General features: G+C 35.6%; 1 protein-coding gene across 3 annotated transcripts in view; it reads left to right on the forward strand.

Annotated features, from left to right (window-relative positions):
- The window catches only part of LOC126866077 (connectin-like), a 349,072-nt gene that overhangs the window by 179,588 nt on the left and 152,179 nt on the right, over positions 1-17,305 (forward strand). For all 3 annotated transcript variants that reach the window (XM_050619178.1, XM_050619177.1, XM_050619179.1), the window contains one exon: positions 8,177-8,253. The gene's annotated coding sequence lies outside the window, so the exon portion shown is untranslated. The remainder of the gene's footprint in view (positions 1-8,176; positions 8,254-17,305) is intronic.

Raw genomic sequence — 17,305 nt, forward strand, 5'->3', positions numbered from 1 at the left:
GATTAAGAAGTCAGTTGATCTTTACCGATATCCGGGATATTCGTTAAATCGAGAGAACAATCAGTCGCTTTTGGAATTTTCCACAGATCAGACGCATCATAGATCTTTTAACTGCTGTTATCGATAAAAAAAATTGTCAGTGGAAGGTTAGTTGGTTAACAGTGACGAGCATTACGATTAAAATAAAAATAGTAAACTTATTGTATTGCTGTTAGCAGGTGTCTGAACTAATTGGAAGCTAGTTGGGTGCTTAGTTAAGAGAGTTTAAAGGATTAGAAATTTCATGGCGCGAAGTTTGGAGAACTGGAATTCGATAACTGTATCTATAACTGTTCCTCGATTAACAACACGTTGAAACTATAATCAAATTTTCAGCATTTACGCTTATCGAACAAACAAAGTAAATTCTTTATCTTTTCTAATCAGTTTTCCCGTTTCCCTTGTTCCCAGTTTTCCTTGATACTATTTTTTTGTTAATGGAAAATAACAGGCGGAGATTGATAATTGGTCGAAGTAGATGTGACTAAAAATGTTGCATAACAAGAATTATTCTCGTTAAGGGAATAATTCGTTTATCGGATGAAGGACTTATCCTTTGTAACTGATAACGAATAAACAAGAATTATATTTATAATATTAAATTTTCGAAGCGTTGATCGAAGTTTGAATAGAAAAATTGATCGAACGAATCTCATTAATTTTGAATCGGCGGATCCGGGTGCAACAGTGCAGCGGTTTCCTCGGCTACACTTCAACCTAATAAACCGGCTGATCCAAGCAGAGATCTCAATGATCCGATGACTCATCTCGTGCGGAGGACATTGCCATGCTCGATGGACATTCCTCTTGACTGGCGTAACACGTGTCGTGTTAAACGAGACTCGGTCCCCTTTTAATTGCTCGTGGCATTGTGGGTGTGAATTCATGATGTCATTGGACGTGGATGATTGCGGTTTAGAAAGTGAAATTTTTGGGGTATGATTATGTGACAGGGGTCGTACGTTGAGGTTTCTAACTACTGATGTATTATATAGTATTCACTTTATATTAAAATTAATCAATTAAAAATTAGTTTGAAGTAATACAAAAAAATTGACACTAGATTCAGTATCCGCTTAACTAGGACGTGGAAATATAGTTTGGATATTGATATCGATTTGGACGTTGGATTTTGATCTGTGCTTCTATCGATATATTGTATTATTATGGTAATCGTATTTCAGAGACTGTTTTTTTATTTATTATTATTTTAAAGTGTATATCACTGAGATATGCTTTTTTTTTAATGTTGTTGTATTTTAGAAGTCAAAATTCTCTGTTCGTAACGAGGTTCTATCTTTTTTTTTTTAATTACAACATTAACGTCACGTGTATCTTTCGTTATTATCGATTATCACGGCGAAAGTAATCAGTGGGACCAAACGCTATTTTATTTTTCGTTTAGGGAATTATAAAAAAGTGAATTTGATGAGAAAATGTCATAGTATTTGAAGAGTTTCCTAAATTTCTATAAGAAGCCAATTATAACATCTTTCAAAACTGAAGCTAGGGAAATCGTTTCAACAAAAAAGAGAGGATGGTTTTATCTCTTATAAAAAAGGAATAATATAAAGATATCTCGACTGAAAGAAAGACCATTTTGGTTGATAAAATTGTTTGTTTGGTTCTCAATAGCAAACCTACAGCATTTTACCTGAATTCAAGAAAATGCATTTTTACAACATTTCATTTTTAGTGGTTTCTCTATTCAGCCTACTTTCCTCTTTGTCTGTTTGTCTGAGTGAAGTTAAACGAAATTTCATTAAGTGGAATGGTTCTCTTAAAATAATCGCTTACCAAATCTGGACGCCTCTTTTTCGAGGAATATTTCAATCTTCGAAATATTTGACCGGCTCAGGTTTGCAAATGTCTCGCAGCTATCTTTTACAGATGTATCGAACAATCTATTTAAATAGCTATCTACTAGAAAGAGGTAGCTAAAAGTATACATATATTTCTTACTATTTAGCTTCCAACCACTTCTATCGATTAACGTCAAATTTAGCTTAAGTTATTATCTCTCGTGAACCAATCCCCGAACAAATAGTAGTATTATGTGTAATGAAACTTTTTCATTTACCAATTATCAACTACTATCAAACGCAACAGGTAGTTTTTATCAATGAGTTATAAAGCTTCGTTTAAGTGTCTTTACGAAGCAACTTCACGTAAGTGTCTCTTCGCTTAAATTAAATTACCTGCGAGCATGATCATGCTTCATTGCACGTATAAGGTGACATGCAACAGGAGGTGAAACTTGAAAAGGGTCTTACACGCAGGAGGAAATCGGAAACGTGAAATAATATACACAGCGAAGACTAAATTCGAAGAGAATATTTGGTAGTTAGTAGGATCAAATATCTTGCTGTTATATTTATTCTAATTGCTATGGAATATTCTTGTCGACTGGAAATAGAAAATAAACGAATGATAGGAAATATATTAGGTTGGGGTTAGGTTGGTATATTAGGAAATAACTGACGCACAACGTTTTTTGTTTTATATTATTTTGTCGAATTACGTACATTTTGTTCCATTGAGATAAACATTTCACAGGCTTGCTTTCACGTTTCTATGAAGGTGCACTATTGTAAAAAACACGTTTGCGAAAGAAAGACACTTTCCGGACAATCTAATGTTATAATTTATGGTACTCCAGAAGGGATGGTGTTTGAAAATAGAAATTAAACTAAGAAGAAATATTCTATTTATTCTAACAGTTAATGGAATCGAATAATTTGTCTATCGATATTTTCTAGTTTCCTTTCTTCTTTCGTTAACAAAATTATATGCAAGTTTATCGTTATATCTCAACCTACGTACAGGTATCCTCTTAATATACGCGAAACCGATCAACCTTCAAATATATTTCTCTCGATAAATGAATCTTCCTATGCGAAAACTTTATTCTAAAATATAAACTTACTTGTTGGCAAAATTGCCAGGTCATCCAGTGTATTTTGAAATTCGACACACACTAGTAAAGAGAAAGCATGTAAAAAATCATAGACCCATGTAGGTCAATGCTTAGCCTCGTGGTGACGTTTTACACGATCATGTAACCTGCATGTAATGCGAGCCATTAGAGCCATTTCGAGGGACGCTCGACCTTAATTGCGGTTGTTTCGACGAGATATAGTTTAACATCGCGCCCCTTTTACTTGACAGCAATTATCCTCGAGGTTGACGAACGTCCACGGGAAACTGCCGGTCGACAAATCGACCAGAATCCATTGCTCGCTTGTCTTTTTCTCTCTGCATCTAGTCACGTCTATTTTCAAACGCAACTGCCGACGTTTCGTCGCCTCTTGAATTATTTCTATGCATCGCCGAAAAATCGTTGTAATAATCGATGTAATAATCGTCGAATAATATCTATCAATTTTCGTGAACGCGGGTTAATTTACTCAGAATAGAATACTCTCGTCTGTGAAAGAAACGATCTTCTTTATCAATTATTAATAGCAATTTTCTCAGTTGGTTATTAAAGATGCGATGTACATGTTAAAATTTGAGAGCAGTTTTATCAAAAGCAAATATATTTATTGTTTAGTCAATTAATAATTTATAACAGTACAAAGTGACTAATAAAAAAGTGAGAAATTTAATTCAATTTAATTTAATTTAATTTAATTTAGGTTGACAATTTACGGACACACAGTACTGCACGTTATATAGTACTATATATGAAAAATGCAAATTATTCACCGAAATGTTTGTCAATCGGTTGACGAAGGATATTAAAAGAATTTTTAATCCACAGGTTTCACGATATTCGAGAGTGTGATTGAAAGTTTAAACCAGCTCGAAAATCATTGAATGCAGGACGTACATAAAAGATCAAAATTATCCATCGAAATGTTATTTCAATTAGATCGCAAATAATTAATCCGCAGAAAATGTTCGATATATAGATGTGGAAATGTGCGGAAGTGTTATTGAAAGTTGAAAAATCGTTTAGAGAGATTTCGAACTGAGCCCCAGTTATTAAACTTTCCTTCGGGTAACAGTTAGTGAAATATCGTCCTGGCTAATTACCAAAATCCCCAAGTAACTGCGCCACCGACCGCGGAAAAACTACGACGTGTGAGCCGCAAGCTGCACGAGGAAAGCTTCTTATTACGTGTTCCGTTTATTTCCGGTAAAGGAACGGGGGGAAAAAAGGAGGAAAAAGCATTAAACGGCGCATTGGCAGCGGTTACGAAGCCGACTCGTGGCTTTTAAAGAAGAAAAATCACGAGCGTGCTCGAAGTTACCGTAAAGAAGCCAAATAGTTGGCGAAAGTTTTCGATCGAGTTGCCGGTTGTTTATTAGCCGAACCAATCGAACAAATTGATTTTTCAAATTAGTTGAAAATGTTCAAGTGCGTTTTGTACCATGACGATTTAATTTAAACGCAACCTTCTCACTTCTGACGTATTCCGATATATCCGTCCAATGTTTTACAACGTTGATAATTTATTAATTCCTCCGTTGAATATTTTTTTCATATTATCTACGTCCTTTAAAAATTGATGGATGCGTTTGTACTAAATATTCGTAGCTATACGAAAAGGAAGCTTAAATATACTATTTCAGCGAGCACGCTATATATATGCATTCTAAATATAGATAATCGATCGTTATTACCAAATCAATTTTACATCTTCGGTGCTGACAATAACCTATTACATGTATCGTTCTATAGCGATCGAAATAAATGAAAGTTTGTCGATACTAACAACAAATATAGAGAATAGAATGGATGACGTAATAATTTCCATAATAATTTCCAATTACACTTTTTTATTCTATCTAATATTTCTTCATTGTTTGCGATCGAATATTGTCACGGTGAAACAGAATTTGAGATTCATTAATATCGATTATTCCTCCATCAATTCTATTCGTAAACTTCGTAATTTTCGTCCATATATTTCTCCAGTTACCTCTGATTTCTGCTTAAATGGAAATATCGTAAATTAACTATTTAATCGGTAAATCTCTTTCATTCGCTCATTATACATTTGCTCGTTGATTTTCGATCACGAAATCGGTCAGTTTTTACAAACAGTTTAATTTGAAAAGAATGAAAATGTTGTAGAACCCTCGTAAAGTAAGTTTCTCGTCATCGGTAATCGGTTTATGTTCCATCGAATAATTAATTCCTGTTAATGAGCAGCAAGCCAAGCTTTTTCGACTCGTGTCGCCAGGATAATTGAAGCGGCTGATCCCATTTGCTAGCATTAAACGCACAACGAGCCCTCTCGAATTATCTTGACAAGTGTGTTGCTGACTGGTAATTACTTGTTCGCAATTAACGAAACAAATAGTCGTGTCGCAGGTCTATGAACATATTTTTCCGATTTAAATATCCCGATTCAATATGAATACCGTGGTTGAAATTTTAAATATCCCGATCGTTTTTCAATCCCCTACAAATTTTAAATATCCCCAATTTTTCGATAAATTAATTCCACGATTCTAACAAGAATATAGTAGAGTAATCTGGAGATTTGAATTTTTTGAACATTTCAATTTCATTGTTCGAAATACTAAAGATTTAATATCCTTGATGCATTAACTTTACTGTTCTACGATTATGAATACTTAATTGTTTTATAATATACAATGGGCTGTATTTTAGTAGCGATTTTTCACGTCCATAAAAACAAATTTGCCCGAAAACAATTTCCACGTCGGCCGGTTTTATCGTTAAAGACCTGGGACACTTTCACGTTAAACAAACTTTCTCGGTGTACTTAGTTGCGTGCCCTCGGTTTAATCGAACGTTAAGATCTGTAAGTACGTTGGGCTGTGATTTATGCGTCAGATAGCACTGAGAAAATAGCCTCGTATTAATTGTCCAGCGAGACATCGATCTTAATAGAAATTATATTGCCAGCGATTAGATTGACCTTCTTTTCTCTCCAGAAGCTTTTCTTTATCGCTTTACTGATAAAAATCCATCCTTCAACTTTCTTTTCTTCGTCAAAATTTTTCGACATTTTCTTCAACTATCTATCTCGAGTTAAAATTTGAAGAAACTTTAATTTTTGAATTTTTGAATCACAATTTCTGTCTTATAATATGTAGAATATTATTTACATTGAATCTTGCTGTATTTCTTTTATTTATTACCCTGCAATATCAATGATTATTAATATAAGTCGAGATTGCAGAAAATTACTGGAAGTTGCTGTACGTAAGTGGTGAAAAAAATTGGATTTCTTTTACTTAAACCAGGAATGTGTAATTATTATATTTCACGAATGCATTGCTGCCACTTGAAGCCATAAGTCAGACTCGTAAGATATATTCTCGTGGTTTATATTATATTTGTTATGAAAAATTACACTTCGTTATGTATATAGCCGCAGTCACGCAGCGACTAGACGAGTCGTACGTCATTTTTGGTAGCGCATTAAAGAACCGAATAGTTTCAGGAAATTCCACTTCCTTTAACCCCATTTCCTTCGTAACAGCGCGAGGAAAAATCTCGAAAAATTACTCCTTTAGCTTGATTGATGTATCCCTTTTTTCCATATATCGATTCCTTTTACCCTTCTGCGTGTAAAGATATTAGGGTAGAATAGTGAGGTAATGAGTACCTTTCAAAGTGGTAACACCTCATCTTTTATTCAAGATACGACAATGTTATTGCGATGGATACTTAAACGAACGCGTAAATGCAATAACTAAAAAACTATAATAAATTACAAATCTACTTTGCCGATGTAAATGAGACAAGAAAAAGTGTAAATCACGAAACGTTCGAATGTTTCATTTCTCGACATTTTTATTTTTTACGTTATACATACGCATTTCCATCCATTCTTAAAATCCCCGGAAAAATAGTATTTGTCGATCCAGCATAGAAATTATAGTGCCATTTAGGACATGAAATACAAGAAAGAAATTTTTGAATGAAAATATTGGATCTGTAAAGAACTACAGGCACGTAATTCAAGATTAGCGAAAAAGATATTTTTTGTGTGCGCAGAATTGGAAAAAAGAAAGGACACAAAAGGATAAACAGAAATTTTTACGAAAAATGTACGCTATTAAAAAAATTCTCGAGTCACTGCTTCTATCTAATATTTTCTTCTACAATCTTCCTTCGTTTACACCAAAATAAAACCAAAAGAGGTATAGAGCACGGGGAAGACATTTTCGTGAAAAGTTTAACCTGTAAAAACATCTTTGACTCGCTCTTTCCCCTCTCGCCATTTTTTTTACCATTTCCTCTCCATTTATGCACGGGCGAGAGCAAAGAACGCGCAACACAAAAATGAAGTTTTTGCGAGAAATGTAATTTAACCCAGACTACCAAGAAGCGTCAGAAAAGAAATATTTCAAATCATCTCCTTAACGTTTTCTTCCAGAAAAATTTTTTGTCCACTTACGTGAAACTAAAAACGGAATATATACAGAGTACCAAAAGAGAAATTTTTATGAAAAATGCAATCTACAAAAGTGTACGAACAGACATTGCAAAAGAGAGAAACAGAAATCACCCCTTCCTTCCAAACATATTCTTCTAAACTTTCTTCTCCGCTGACAACATAAAGGGAATAAAAGATAGAAAGGGGGGGGGGGGAAGGAAGCGAAAAACGCTTGTTCCAACCACGTGAATCGCTCTGTAGAATCATCTTCTCGCCCGAAGCGACACCCGCTTCCGCCCAGCCGCGTTTCCTTCTTTTCCTCGTCGTTTTCCTCTGCTCTCGTACGCGCCGGCTGTACCTGGTACTACTCTGTAGCCAAACGACGGGGCAGGCTCGTTAACAACTCGTCCTTACTAATTAGTACGAGGGTCGGATCGATCAGAACCAATTAGGTACGGCAGGGTATCGGTAGCTTCTCTGTCGATTGAAATCCGCACTTTGTAGCAGCGATTAAGATACGAGCACTTTCGCGTATACATTCCATCTATGACATTTTCGATTTCCGTGGATGGATCCATTCCGTGGATCACAAGAACAGCGAATGACGGAACGAAGCGTTTGTAAATATTCTGTGATTTATTTTACATTTTTTCTAATATTTTGTTGATTAGGAAGATCGAGATGTGGGAATTACAGTGGTCGTAAAAATGTCATTGCGATCTTTTCTATGTAACTGTTTCTTGTCATTAATTATGGATTAATTTTTGTTACAGATTGAAATACCGTTGGTACCGTGATCCTGCTGTCTTCTTCGGAAGTTCCTCGATCGAACGTTCCATCTTCAAAATAGGTAAATAGTATAAAGATTTCTTAATTAAATTTTCTTAACTGTAGACTCATTACAGAATATTACTAATTCAATTAAATAGATAATCAATGATTGGACGTCGTATTGTACATCAGCGAATATAAACGATACATTTTAATTTGCAATATTTCCAAAGAACCTCAAAAGACGCGAAATAAATTATTAAAAAAGAGCGAAATATCGTTAGATCGGAACATAATCGTACAAGGTTTTATAAAATTTTCCAAAGTAAGGGATGCTCGTTCGCAGTTGATTTTCGCGGCCTGAGCGTAGCAGTGATCAATTTTATAACGCGATTAATACCTGGAAACCGCGGCGGTACAAGTACGTAGGAAAAGTTGAAATGGCCGATATTTTATAAAGTTGCCAGGGATAGCGTGGTTTACAGACACTCGGCGCGAAAATGTTGGATCACTGGCCGATATGTGTTCGCATAAGTCACGGAAAAATACTATAAGAAGGGAACCGCGGCGCGATAAGCTCGCCACGTTTAAACTTCTTACACTCGGCTCCGTATCGAACTTCTCCGATGAATAACCCAAGACGTAGCCGTACGTCTCGCAAAAATGTACATTCACTCTGTTTTTCATCGTAAAATTGTATTTTTGCGTGAATCCGAAAAATGCTCAAGTAGAGGATTATTTATATTATTTTTATTACGAAATATTTTATTACATTTGCTATTTTTACCACGAAACGGCAATTACAAGGAATATTTGTTATCTTCCTTTGGGATATGAGAAAGGAAATTTTTAATCGCTTGACTTTGTTAACTTTTGTAACTGAAAAATTTTGGTTAATAAACCGTGTCGTTTTTGTTCTATCCGATTTTGTATTCAATATTCTAACTACCAAAGTGATTGAAATGATCGATTTATATTTGTTAATAGAAGGAGAATAAATTAAAAAAAAGAAAACATTATGATTAACAGTTCAAAAGTAGTTGATACTGAAATAGTAGAACTGTAGTAGAAGTTGCAAGGTAATTTATTCAATTCACTTTGTTTTGTGACGCCAAAAAGCTCTTCGGTTCGAAATGACTCTATGAAACAATACAAATATAATTTCGCTATTTTACATTCAAGCTAGTTTATTTCCAAATGAATATTCAAATACACTTTGTTTTTCATTTCCACGATCGTTAAATCCTCTTATTGTTAGTGTGCTAATTAAATAAGAATCTTGGTACATTAAAGTATATATGTAGAAAATTAGACGATAATTATGTCAATTAATAGAAGCTGAAATTTAATAATACGCATCGTAAGTTACGAATTACCGTTGAGCTGAATAGACAGGTGTTGAGATATATTTGTACTTGATGAAGCTAATGCCAGTGTTGACAATATAATGGGGCCACATTGTTGTGCGCCACAATGATGCTGTCTGTGCCGTAGATTTGTGGCTGTTTGATAAAATCACGTCGTGGCTGCGTATTATATAGCTGTGGATATGAATTGAAAATGATTTCTGGTACTTTTATCGTCGAATATTTCAATGAAAAATAATTTTCGCTAGTTTCGTTGTGGTATATTTCAATGGAATGTTATTCCATATAAATTTCGTGAAATATATGGAGGATAAAAGCAAAACGCCTCTCATTAGTATAATACATAAAGTAACGAGCGTATAACCAGGGGAATGCTTGCTCGCAAATATAACTAATTGTGTTGCGTGGATTAATTATAAACGATTTTTTAATTTTTATTTGCAGTAGTAATTACAAATTAAATTAAGCTATATTTCTACAAGGACTTTCCCTATAAATGTGGCTCGCTCGATCGAAGCAACGATCATAGATACACGCATAATTAATTATGTTTTTATAATAGCTAACAATAATTATCATACTTTCTCGTAATTAGTACTAGATTCATCGTTGCATAATTGTATCCAGTGATCAGTGCGAAATAACCAATCAGACGTGCGTTACTTTGCCTAGTCATCTTCTGGTAAATGTACTTGCCTTAACCTACCTGCTTCTGAGGGATGCAAATTCACACGGCGCAAGAGCGCGAGTCTCGTGGAATATAGAAGACGGGGAGAGAAACGCGTAATCCGCACACACTTGGTCGATATGCAAATCTTGGAAGGCACTTCATAAACAGCTACATCACTTAAGCATTGTACGCCGGGCTGCTATTGAGGATAATCTTGGCGTGCCATTTCGCGAAACAATATGATTACATTTGCATAGAGACCTCGCGCTGGGTTAAAGGGGGGAGTGGAAGGGACTGGTTAAGGGTGATCTTCCGTATCTGTTCTCTTACGACCTGGATTATCGATTTCGTCGTGTTGCGCGCGATTCGAGGCGTAAACATCTACCGATCGTTTTCGACAATACAGTCGATTACTTGGCGCGTATGGCGCTTCTAATGGAATTGAATTTAATGAAACTTGGCAAGTAGATGTTGTTCATTGTCGAGTTCACGGCAGTTTGCTGGTTTGTTGGAACGGTTGCTTGTTTTTCACAAAAGAGAACTGAATTCGCGCGATAATGGAAACGATGACAGTGGAACGTGGAATGAGATGGCACGATTGCAGTGCGTTCTTCGATTTTATTAGCGTGAAAGTCTTCTATGAGCTTTAACGATTTACGTTTTTCTTGCTAACGAAATAGTGGATAAAAATATCAAATATGACAGAACAAAGCTATCCAAGAAGATGTTTGGAAAAACTGATACTATTAAACAGAAAGTCAGCAGACGAAAGGAGGAATTGGGCCATCCAGCTGAAAACTAAGTTACAGCGGTACGATAGAGAAAATGTAAACCTATTAAATATAAAGGTGCGAGTAGAAACACAAAAAGGACTATCGGAACAAATCTGCAAAAAGTTTCGCGATAAGAATGGAAGGAGAGTGCTAAACTCGTTCTATGGCAAAATGTATAAAAACATTAGTAAAAATGAACTGGAGAAACTTAATTAGCCGAATATGAACATCCCACTTGCAGTGAAGCAAATTATCGAACAAGCAAGATTACTCGGGAAGTTAGACTGGGTTACAAGAACCGAAAAGGAGTGCAAATACAAAATAGAAGAAATCTACGAATGCAGACTATACAAAGAGGTAGAGCAGGAAAATATGAATCATGTTCTAACTAAATGTCCAAATCTACAAAGAAATTAGACCGAGGTGGTTGGAGAACAGAGAGCTGACGCAAATCCTAACAGCGGATACAGAGAAAGCAGTATGGGAATTGGCAAACTTCGTCAAAGCAACCCTAAAGAGCCTTCTGCATGAAAGAGTAGAACTAAACAGACACAGACTCCATAGTCGAGCAAGTCTAACAAATACGTCCTTGTAAATACACAAAATGGATATACATATACTATATAATATACAGTATAAATTATATATACATATATAAGTTAAGGTATTATAATAACAAATACAGGTTAAAGACAAGAAGACATATATAGGTCATAAGACAGTAGTTTTCATATAACAAACATTAGACATATAAGAAAGATAAATAGGATATGTGTTCAATACTAAACCAAAGATTCTAGCAGACAACTAGGTCCATTACAATATATAAATGACTGAAAAAAATAAAAAAATAATACTTTTTTGTTATTAACAATTTGAAAGGGACAGGTGAATGGAGGTTTATAGAGGATGCTTCGTGACAATGTTTCGGAAAAGTCAATTGTCAAAACAATTGTACATTTCCATTAAAAATAGTAACACAATTGTTAAATACACATGACCGTAGTATTGTTTGAAAATAAATGGTACGAATGTAGTACTCGTCGTATCATTCATCTTTTTTTCCAACTAATAAATTAGCGTCATTTACACACCTAACAAATACACTTGAAAATATATTTAAACTATAAAATTCGTTTACGAAAGAAAAGATACAAAAGTACGCTATCTGCTTTTGGATTTATCAATTTCGTATTAATTCTTGATATATATTTCAACTTGCGAAAAGTATCAATTTATAGATCGTAATACGCAGAAGTAAATTTATGCGTAATCTTTATAAATTTGTTTAGAATATTTAAAATAAAGAATGAAAAATTGTTTGATGTATATACAAGTGATTAGTTGTTTATTCCCATTTTTCATCACGGAGTACGTAACATTTATCATCTGCTATAAAACGGGAACACGACTTCCAACTTCGTTAAAATTCAGCTTTTACGTAAACATCGTTACAATTCTTCATAATTTTTACTCCATTTGCGAAGATTATGTTTCATATAGACTGACTAACGAACCTTCTAAACTCCATACTTACCTGACTACGAACTTGTATTATATTTTCCTTTCAGCAACTTCTATCCATCCTTGTTGTATCCTTCGAAACCGGAAGTATCCGAAACCAAGCACTACCACTGTTACCAAAGCAAACGCCGAAGTTTGCTTGCTACTTCTATACCCGTGCACTAAGCCGATCTCGTGATACGATAATATTGCTGGTATGATGCATGTCAAATCAATGAACAACTTGGACAATTTCTATGATATGATCAACCAATGATCGTAGCATAATTTTGCAGTGAATATTTTTGAAACCAAATGTTTCATTTTAAGAAAAGAATGGTTGTGAACCTCTGTAAATTTATACGTACAATAACCTTTTTCCCTTTTTCAATTTTTATCATTAAGGATACAATCAGATAGAAATTCTAACATTGTCGTTGTACCACGTGTCAATGTACGTTGACTTTGGAAAATTTCATCGTAGATAGTAATTGATCTATAAGCGGACAATCAGACGATCAGCGGACAGGCAGAGGCCTGTATGGATTTAGCTTTATTAACCCACGCATCTCACGTACACAGAGCCAATCAGCGATTAACCAGACAAGGGAGAACTCTAACCGTTTTTGTCAACACTTTTTCCAAAACTTTCACCCCTGCAAACACGTTTCTTCGCCCGCTTCGACACGCCCAGCACTTCAAGCACAATTAGTAAAAAAAAAAAAAAAAAAAAAATAATGCGATCACCACATCCACCAGGACACATGATCGAACGGAAGTAACCCTAGCTCAGATAAAATCGCGCATTTCAGCAGACAGGCAGCTTTTTTGCTAGCAACGCTCCAATATTCTACCCATTCAAATACAGCGTTCATTGACACAGTTTCATTTTCCTTATCATTTTGTACTCATACAACTTTACCATTTCTTCGTCCATTCGAACGACACGGTGACGTAGGAATAGTAATCGAGTAAAGGCAAAATCAAATCCTCGGAATACCGTGATGAATTAAATTTTGTTAGGAATTTCCCAGCTGTTCCAGTTTGCCCCGAAAATAATAAGGAATTTCAATCTGACTAACGATTTTGCGATCTCCAAGATCCAAAATTTTCTCATTTAAAACACACGTGTTATAAGACACGTAGAGTAAGATGCAAACGATCATCGTAATTAATCCCACCCACTGTGAGCAGCCAGCCAGCCAGACGATAAGGCTGGCCGCATAATTAGACGTGCCTCGGTGTACTTTGCCGGGAAATTCATCGCTGCAAGTGATGTATATTCATAAACAGAGCAGCTCGAAAACTGAAATCGAGCGTCACATCGTTGAAGTCGCGGCCACAAAAGCGACAAGCTAGCGAAGAGATGGGGCTGGATGGAACGTGAGAAAGAAAGGTCGTCGTCGAGAGGAAGATACTGAAAGCCAGCGGCTGGGTCGCGTAATTGTGAACTCACCGGAATCAATATAGTACCAGGGAAATAACAGTATGCCACGCGATACACTGACTTGAGACTAGACTCTGTCGTGGTTTATTGTTCGCGTTGCAGACACAAACCTAACGCCTCGATAACGCCACTCGAGCGCGTCTTTTGCTCGCTTAATTAACCTGCCTTCGGCGAAAGTCGAAGCTGCGAATCTTGCCGGGTACCATCCTGCAGGGATTTGCGTTGCATTTCACATGGTTCGTCGTTGGGATGTTGGTTGATTCGCTTCACGCAAATTACGTGGTAATTTGACGTCGATGCAGAGAAATGAGAAGGAAACGCGAGACGTAAGAGTGTCGTCAGGGAATGGTTTTAAGATTCTGATGATTTCCTTGTGCTTCAGGTTGAGTCGAACGAGCTTCTCGAGGGAGTAGTCTCGAGTTGGACTTTTATTCCATCTGTATCCTAGTACGGTATAACTTGTTTACTATGCATTTTTGTTAACTTTGAATAATTTTTCTAAAAATAAACAACATGCTTGTAACAAAGTTATATCTTTGCACAAGATTTGGAATCGATATAATTAAAATTAACTTTCAAGTAACTTTTCACGATTATTTATGTGTTTAATTCACAGATACTACAGTTTATAACTTGCTCTGAATTTATTCTCAATTAGAAAATATAACATTAGAATTTCAGAGTTTCTGGTATTTCTAGCATTACGCTATTAAATATCATGAATTCTGAACATTCATGAACATTTCCTACCTCTTAAAAACTATTAATTCTGAAGATTTCAGTACTTCGGTGCTTCAAATATTGTAATAACGTGATATCATTCGTATATTATTGTATCTCAGATTCGAGATACAAATGACCAAGAATTCCTTAACTAGGTTTCGAGAATAATAAAGATATCAGATATTACGAATTCTTGAGTAGTTTTCGTATCGAGGATTGCCATCTCTCAGACGGTACAGAGATTTGCTTTCCATCATAGAATCCGTGAATTATAAAAGGTTTTGTTGGCGTTGCCAAGCGCGGAGTGTGCCGTGTTTTGTCTCCGCAAGAAAGTCACCCGAAAGATGATATCGCATGCCCGTGTAATTTGCGTGGAAATGCAGTTTGAGAATACAATTTAACGCTTCAGCGATACGTTCCGTATGTTGGAGCGCAATTACACATTTCCTGCGTTCAAATTCTGCAAACCTACACACAAGCACAAACCGAAATTAATCCCTTTCAACCTTTCGATACATTCGATTTACGATCTTTTACTATAACGCTTATGCGACATAAAAAAATCGACGAGCTATACATAATATTTGTTAACGCGTTTATTCGTTTCTGTACAGTTTATTCTATAAACGTTTAAAATTAATTTACATTGTACTTTTTTAAATAAAAAATTTGTTCTCTCTGTAATTTTCTCTCTGTTTCAGACAATTATTTTATTACCATTTATTTGTTCGCTCTTATTTTATTAACGTTTTTCGACCGATTCTGGTTCGATTATGTTTCATTTCTATCAAAAAAGTATCTAATATCGAAAACGGTAGATACGATTCTGCTTCCAGTTTCATATAACAAAGTTTCGTTTTCCTCATAATTAAATTTCCCTAGAAAAAGGTGTATCCTACATATCGTCTATCAGATAAATCGATTTTGCTACTCGGTTATACCAACTCAAGCATAAAAATTCGGGATTAAAAATTGAAACATAGCCTACATTCGGATTATAATCATCGTAATCCATGTAAATAACGGAACAGAACTGATCATTAACAAATCGGGAAATCGAGTTAGCATCGTTACTCTGGATCACCTTCGCGCGTTAATTTCTCCATAACTTTTTATGAAACAAGAAAAGAAGATAGGAAACGAGTTTATTTCATCTCCTCTCTTTCAATATCCGCCGATAGCCGCGGCGATATTGCAGCGAATCGTTTCATTACATTTTTGCCACCGAATTTTTATCACTTCTTTTTTTTGTTCAACTTGGTCAGTGATAAAAAAAAATTGGATATTCTCGCAGTTGCTACGAGTTAATTACGATGGTTAAACGATGATCGCGAATTTTTCGCGTGTTTCACGGAAAAGAACGAAAAGAGAGAAAAATTGCAGGTGCAATCGAGTTGTTGGTGCCATTAATTCGAGGCTTTTGATTCAAAAGGAGAATTCTGACGCAAAGAGCGCCGGAATTGTAACTTAGTCTGGCAATTTGACGCGTCTCCCGCACTTGCTGGCAAGCGTTTGTCAGTTTTTGCAGGCAAACGCTATATGCAAAGGAGTATGGCAAGATGGGACAATTTACGCGGCAATGGTTCAGCTTGGCAAGAAGGCAAGGTTGTTGCGGCGATTTCACAGAGATGGTTTGGGGGTGAGATTGTTGGGTGTTCTGGGCTAGCAGTTCTATTTCGTGCCATGTGATTTCATTGTGCATTCAGAAGATAGCACCTCCTCTAGAAGAATTCAAAGCCATTTTGTTCGTCTTTTTTATTCCTGAAACAGCAAGACAGTGTGAAATATCGTTTATATCGTTTTATATCATTCACGTATTTCCTAATCGTATATCATCTACGAGTATTTAATATTGTGTTAAATATTGTATAATAATGTGTATCATCGTTTGTTTGGTACATAATGAACTAGCTAATCTGCAAATTGTAATTATTCCCCATTTCCAGACACGCTTGTTATTTCTACAAGAAATGTATCGAGCTTTTTCTGACAATATATGCGAAAAGCTATTTTACGCGGAATAGCAACGAATTATCTGTTACCGATATAATTCTCAATCAATTGCAGTAATGCTAGAGAAATGAAAGATTAATTTAAATTCAAGCTGCTACTATATTGAGAAATATAACCGTTACTGTAAATCTGTTCTTCAACTGCTTAAGTATTCCCTTAAAAATCTACAAATACATCGAGAAATTCATCGATGCCAAAAGAGTTCTTCGAACAAAACGCTTGAAACACCTCTCAACTATAAAATTCACTTACACAAATTTTTACGAACGAGATACTAAATACCGTCTCTCTTAAATAGAAACAATATTTCGAAATCTTCGGAGCAAAACCAGAATAATCAAATATGATTCTCCCGTAAACTCCGCTAGTCGCCCTGAACGTACCGAATTACGTCGCATCTTTTCGATCGTTGTTGCGAGACGACGTAAGTCGTATAACGAGTCACGGAATAGACGGAAATACGACGGGAGAATAAAGAAGATAGCGAAACGGTGTAATTTATGTGCTGAGCCGCGGAAATTTACGAGGCTGCCGACCGGTGGCTTCGCGAAATCTTAAAGCAACGTAAGCCGTGGGGATTATTTCGCTCATTTCCACGCGCCGGATCTCTGTCCTTCTGTGTTTACACGTCGTAA

The sequence above is a fragment of the Bombus huntii genome, chromosome 5 (assembly GCF_024542735.1).
Source record: "Bombus huntii isolate Logan2020A chromosome 5, iyBomHunt1.1, whole genome shotgun sequence".
Taxonomy (NCBI): domain Eukaryota; kingdom Metazoa; phylum Arthropoda; class Insecta; order Hymenoptera; family Apidae; genus Bombus; species Bombus huntii.